Below are 6,930 nucleotides of genomic sequence, written 5' to 3' on the forward strand. Positions count from 1 at the left end.
GCTGTCTGGGAAGGAGAGAGAAGGCACGTTGAACCTCAGGAACTCTGAAGGTACCAAGAACTGTGTGCGAGAAAAGGCGCTGGCTTACTCCCAGCGCGAGGAGAGGAAGGGCCAGACTGAGATTGCTGCTGGCTTACTCCCAGCGCGCAGAGAGAGAGGGCGGGCTGGGCTGAGTTCGCTACTGGCTTACTCCCGGCGTGCGAGGAGAAGGCGGACAGCTAATGTGCGGCTGGCTTTCTTGTTCGAGAGGAAAACAGAATTACCCTATTGCTCTGATAGACGGCCCCAGATAGGGAGAGGCCAGACTGTCAGGCAGTGGGCAGAGATCTCTCGGAGGTGTGTGAAGCCAGAGGCCATTACTGCGGGACTTGGGGAGGAGCCAAAGGGAAAACAAAGTTTGTCTGCACTAGGGGTGTCGAACTCAATCAGAGAAGGGTCCAAAATCTAAAATCCAGCCTAAATCACGGGCCGAATGGTTTACTGAACAGTCTTAAACTGACAATGTCATAAACTGAGAGCGGAGTGCAGTGATGACAGCGCGGTGCGGGCCACATTGCAAGGCCTGGCGGGCTGGATTTGGCCCGCGGGCCTTGTGTTTGACACATGTGGTCTGCACCAACCCGAGACTCCGCCCCATCTGTGGCTGAGCACAGAAGCTCTCCCAGAGGCTGGCTTTCTCTAAGGAGGGACTGGCCGGAATCCAAAGCTTGTCTGCGCCTTTACCAAAGAGGTGCACGTGCCTGCAACCAATCTTCCAAAACTCTCCACGAACAGGACTTTTCTAAGGCGAGACTGACAGGGAACCAAAAATTGTCTGTGCCACCCCGAGACCCCGCCCTATCCAAGTGGAGTACAGAAGCCCTCCTAGCTGAGACACTGCTGATCCTCACAGCCAATTGGCTTGGAGATCAACGCATCCCAGTGATACCAACAATAAGCAAGGTTTAACAACAAGACTGCACACACAGCCCACAAAGGGCTACACCAAGACTGTTCACCGCAGGTAACTGGGAAAGCTGTGCTACTGGGCTCTACTAGAACACCTAGCACACAAAGCTATTCCATCAAATCAGGGAAACAACTAAAATGCAGACAAGAGGAAGGACACAAAGGAAGGAGATGGAGGAAAAGAAAAGATTGGACATTGAGTTCAAAACTACAGTTATAAGGTTATTCAACAATATCCTAAAAAAGGCCGATAAAATAAATGAGACCTATGAGGATATGAAAAGGGAGCAACTAGAAATAATAAGGGATCAACTAGAAATGAAGAAAACATTGCCTGAAATAAAAAAATGTTATATAAAGTCCTAAAAACAGACTGGAAGATTGCAAGAATCAAGACAAAGATTTAGAACACAAACAGCCAGAGGACACTCCTTTGCAGAAGCGAGAAGATAAGAGAATCCAGAAAGTTGAAGATAGTGTAAGAAACCTCTGGGACAATTTCAAGCAAACCAACATCAGAATTATGGGGATTCCAGAAGAAGAGAGAGAGCAAGATACCGAAAGAATACTGGAAGAAATAGTGACAGAAAACTTCCCCCACCTGGGGAAAGAAATAGACTTACAAGTCCAGGAAGCCCGCAGAACCCCAAACAAAAGGAATCCAAGGAGGACCACACCAAGACACATCATAATTAAAATTCCAAGAGCAAAAGACAAAGAGAGAATATTAAAAGCAGTAAGAGCAAAGCAGGTAGTTACCTATAAAGGAGCACCCATACGATTGTCAGCTGATTTCTCAACAGAAACCATGCAGGCCAGACGGGAATGGCAAGAAATATTCAAGGTGATGAATAGCAAGAACCTACAGCCAAAAATAATCTACCCAGCAAAGTTATCACTCAGAATCAAAGGACAGATAAAGAGCTTCACAAATAAAAAAAGCTAAAAGAGTTCATCACCACCAAACCAGAATTATATGAATTGCTGAAGGGGGTTATTTAGGAAGAGGAAAAAGATAAAGATAAAGATAAAAATAGTTACAACAAATATGTAACTATCAACAAATGAATCTAAAAACCAAGGAAACTAAAAAAATCTGATGAACAATATTAACTGGTGAATATAATAGAATCAGAGGTATGGAAGGGGAGTGGACTGACAATTCTCGGGGAAAAGGGGAGTGGGGGTGAGGGAAGAGACTGAACAAAAACTGTGCACCTATGGATGAGGACAATGGGGGGTGGGGAAAGGACAGAGGGTGGGGTGGGAACCTGATGGAGGGGAGCAATTGAGGGGGGGAAGAGGAATACATTTGTAATAATCTGAACAATAAAGATTTATTAAAAAAAATAAAAAATAAAAAGAAATTGTTGTATATATACTTGGAGTTAGCTGAATTATGTTAATATTTCAATATCTATGTACTGTGCATCCCAACATTTTTGAAGAACTGAGTTGAGTTATCACACACACACACACACACACACACACACAAAACAGCCCATCCAGATTTTTCAGGACAGATTTCATTTCAAATATCTGTGATGTTATACTATAAATCAGCACATGTCACCTAATGTGCAGGGATGAGGGGAAAATCTAGATTTCTTTTTATTTTTTTTAGTTGGGGGAGTTCAAATCATAGGTGTAAATAAATGTATTTATCCAGATATGGCCTCAAAGGGACAAACCAAATTGGGGGTGAGGGAGGCTTTTCTCATTAAAAAAATGAAATTAGAGTAAACAATAATGCTTTACAATTTGTGTCTATTTTCCATCTGTTCTTTACTATTTCCTGTGAAACAAATACAGCATTGTTATCCCCATAAGACAAATGAAAAGAATGATGTTTAGAGAGATTAAATCACTTGCTTTTAAAAAAAAATCTCCAAATCACTATTTTCTTCACTATCTCCAAAGCTGTCTTAGAAATATCCACAAAGTCGTTTTTGAAAAGCAAACTCAGCCGCGTCATAAACAAGCAGAAGTATGTTGACAGTCAACAAAAAGAAAGACATTCTGTAAGGAACAAAAAGAAAGGTGGAAAATTTGCCTCAGCCAATAAAAGAGTGTGTGTTAGCATAGCCCAGCTCAGTCCCCCTCCCCACCAGATCTGAGGAAGGCTCCCCAGACACCTGCAGACTCCACACCCACCAGATACATCCTTAGCAAAGGTGCTAAGTCCCTTAGCAGAGACTTCCAGCATTCCTTATGGGATATCCACTGAGTCAAGTTCACTCAGGCTGATCCTATGCAGATGTGTTTGAATCTGGAATTCTATTTATCTAATATACAAAGCTATTTTTCTATGGGAGTCACATTTAAATTCATTTGGATGAGTCTGCTCTGAGAGGATATTTGAAAGGTCAGTGACAACTTCACAAGCCAACTGTTACGGGCCTTTCCCGGAATTGCTGGGGGAAAAGTCAACAGTGGAGGAGGTATGACTAGAAGATAAACAGGTGTATCTGGGAAGTTATGGAGTGATCCTTCCCAAATAGACACAAATATGTGTGGGGAAGGAAAAATAATTCTCCTTCTACTCTAAGTTATTCTGGCTGACCTAGTAATCAAATTGATATGACACAGATTAACAGGAGGGAATAATCAAATACATATGTGCATTCATAAGAATAGGCGACCCATTCAGTCAGCTGAAACTTATATGCCATCTTCATTGTAGTTGTTGTTTAGAATTGCTGGAAATGGTAATAAGCAGACTGATTTTAATAGGTTTTATTATTGTTCATAGATATACTATATACCATGCACTCCTTTTATTTTCTACTTCCAGGAAAGACTATGCCCATCAAACCCATCCTTGGTGCCCAATGCTCTGAGGCATGTACTTTCAGAGTTTCTACTTACATAAACATTTTGTTTCTCCCTCCCTCCACAAAAATGAAACCATATTACACATACTGAGCAATAGGTGGTGGATATTTTCTATGTCAATAGATTTAGGCTTACATTGCCCTAACCGGTTTGGCTCAGTGAATAGAGCATCAGCCTGCAGACTCAAGAGTCCCAGGTTCAATTCTGGTCAAGGGCATGTACCTTGGTTACAGGCACATCCCTAGTAAGGGAGTGTGCAGAAGGCAGCTGATTAATGTTTCTCTCTCATCAATGTCTGTCTCTCTCTCTCTCTCTCTCTCTCTCTCTCTCTCTCTCTCCTTCCTCTCTGTAAATCAATCAATCAATCAATCAATCAATGAAATATATATATAAAGAAATTTATACTTACATCATTCATATGTTCCATAATGGATCTATCTAGTTTTCTTGGGTGGGCTTTTAGAAAGTATTTTGTTTCTAGACATTATAAAGTGTGTTTCAAAAATAATCTTGTATTTACATCTTTGTACAAATATCCAATGTTATCCTTAAAGTATTGTTGTAGAGATACAGTTGCTATTCCAAAGAGGATAAATAGTAACAAAAATTCATTTTTTAAATTAATTTTGAAAAAATAGAAAAGAATAAAGAAGAATATTATAATCACCTTTAAGTCTGTCCCCAGAGAACAGTTGTCATTTTGAAATATTCTCTTTCAATCTTTTTAGGAGAACTCAATTTGTATATACTGTTTAGTGTCCAGGTTAATTTTCCTCATGACACTATTTTGTAAGCATTTCTCCATAATTAAAAATATTTTTATGACCTGGGATACTTATTAGCTTTATAGTTTCTGTATGAAAAATGTTATTATCCATACTAGATGGTAATGTCCCAAAGGGCAGGGCTAAAGTCCTCTTTGCCTTTCATATGTCCATCATGGAATTCAACATGTCATAGGCACCCAATAAGTGTTTATTGCATTAACTAAATTAAATAGAATCTGGTGCAATATTGTTACAAAGTTTTATTATTATTATTATATTATTCTTTAAAAATATATATTTTATTGATTTTTTACAGAGAGGAAGGGAGAGAGAGATAGAAAGCTAGAAACGTCAATGAGAATCACCAACCAGCTGCCTTTTGCACAACCCCTACTGGGATGTGCCCGCAACCAATGTACATGCCCTTGACTGGAATCAAACCTGGGACCCCTCAGTCCGCAGACCAACGCTCTACCGCCAAGCCAAACCGGTTTCGGGGAAGGTTTTATTATTTAACAGGAAAAACACACACACACACACACACAATTGTGATTGTTTTGCTAAAGAAGGCTCATTCTAACCTGGCTGGGAGCTCACCTGGAAATACAACCCACCCTCCCCAGCAGGGAGCTGAAAGTATAACCACCTTGTTGCAGAAACCAGAATCGCTAGCCCTTTGAAGAGCGCCCCCCCCCCCCACACCTCTGCAAATCACTAGTCCTTTGAAGACCCCCCAGCCTTTGCACACCCACAGGCCTTTGCAAATCTCCAGCCCATGTTACCTGTAAACTGCCCATTTGGCATACCCTTTGCCCACTTCCCCATGTAATCGTTGCCCCTCTACCCAAAAGAAGCAGCTGGCTATGGCGGGGTACAGAGCAGGTTTTTGTGGATGACCTGCTGCTCTCCCAAACTGCTGGCAGTAATGGAGTAAACACTCATATATGATTCCACCCTGTCTCTGCTTCATTGACTCAAGTAGTGACAGGCAGCCTGGACCCACTGATTGTCCAGTTGCAGTTTGGGTAAGTGGACAAATATGCCATGTACTACTCCAAACCCTTGAAACCCAACCCTTTCCCTAGATAATGCATTACATTGCCTCCTTTTCCCTCACACTCTCTAGTGGCCCCATCTGGAATACCTGCCTTTCTGTTATTTCCTTCTGCAAACCACAAAACAGACCCATCATTGTGAAGGTCCACAAGCTACCAAACCCCTTTCACCTCGCAGAGGGTTTTCAGAATTCTCCAGGCTGACTGGATAGGCTCAAAGCCACTGTAGGATGAGGGATGCTGATTAATTGTGACCCATGTGGTCGCTGTAATTATAATGAGCAATAAAGGGATTCTCATTCATTTAAACATCTCTTCAAAACTTTCTATCAGGTAGCTTCATTTTCTATTTTTGAGACTATTTCCATCTTTCCCCTTTAACTTCACTGATTTGTAATCTTAACTCTGTTAATGTAAGAAACATTCAAACCTGTAAAGAAATTTTTGTGAATTTATTTGGGCCAAACTGTCAACAATTGCTAAGAAGCAGAATATCAAGGTACTGAGATAATGTTCCAGAGAATGACAGTCTTCACCTTATTTTATAAGTTACAATCAAAGAAGGAAACTAAGTGAGTTACATGAAATCCACTGGTGATAGATTAGGGAAGCAGGAGAGAGCAAAGGGTGGAGGGGAACCTTTGGGATTGGGTAAAAAGTAAAATGATCAATACATGCTTCTTTTACATAGGTGGGAACAGTGTAGTTAACAGTCAACAATCCTATATAATAAAAGGCTAATATGCAAATTGACTGAACAGTGAAACGATTGGTCGCTATGATGTGCACTGACCACCAGGGAGCAGATGCTCAATGCAGGAGCTGCCTTCTGGTGGTCAGTACACTCCCTCAGGGGGAGCACTGAATAGCCACAAGCCCAGCTCATGGCTGGTGAGCGCTAAGGATGTCCAACTGGGCCTAAGTCATCAGTCAGACATCCCCAGAGGGGTGCAGGCTGGGCTGAGGACACACACACACACACACACACACACACACACACCCCTTGTGCACACATTTCGTGCACTGAGCCTCTAGTTAATATCATAACAATTATATTGAGGTAATTTGTGGTCTCCACTCTGGCGCCCTGGAGCAACAATACTTTGAGCAATTTCCTCTAAGCTGTCTCCCTGAGTAGGTTGATATAAGCTGTTTATCTTCTGGTTAGAAAGGAAAAAAAAATGCAAATCATTTACTACCGTATTATGTGTCCTTGGTTTAAGGAAAATAGGATTTACTAGACGGCTCCACACCGCTGCTAGAACCCACTTTTGTTTTCCTTCAAAAATGCACATCCATGCCTCGTGCCTTCTATTACACCAAAG

Source organism: Pipistrellus hanaki, assembly GCF_964339955.1.
Source record: "Pipistrellus hanaki genome assembly, chromosome: 2".
Taxonomy (NCBI): domain Eukaryota; kingdom Metazoa; phylum Chordata; class Mammalia; order Chiroptera; family Vespertilionidae; genus Pipistrellus; species Pipistrellus hanaki.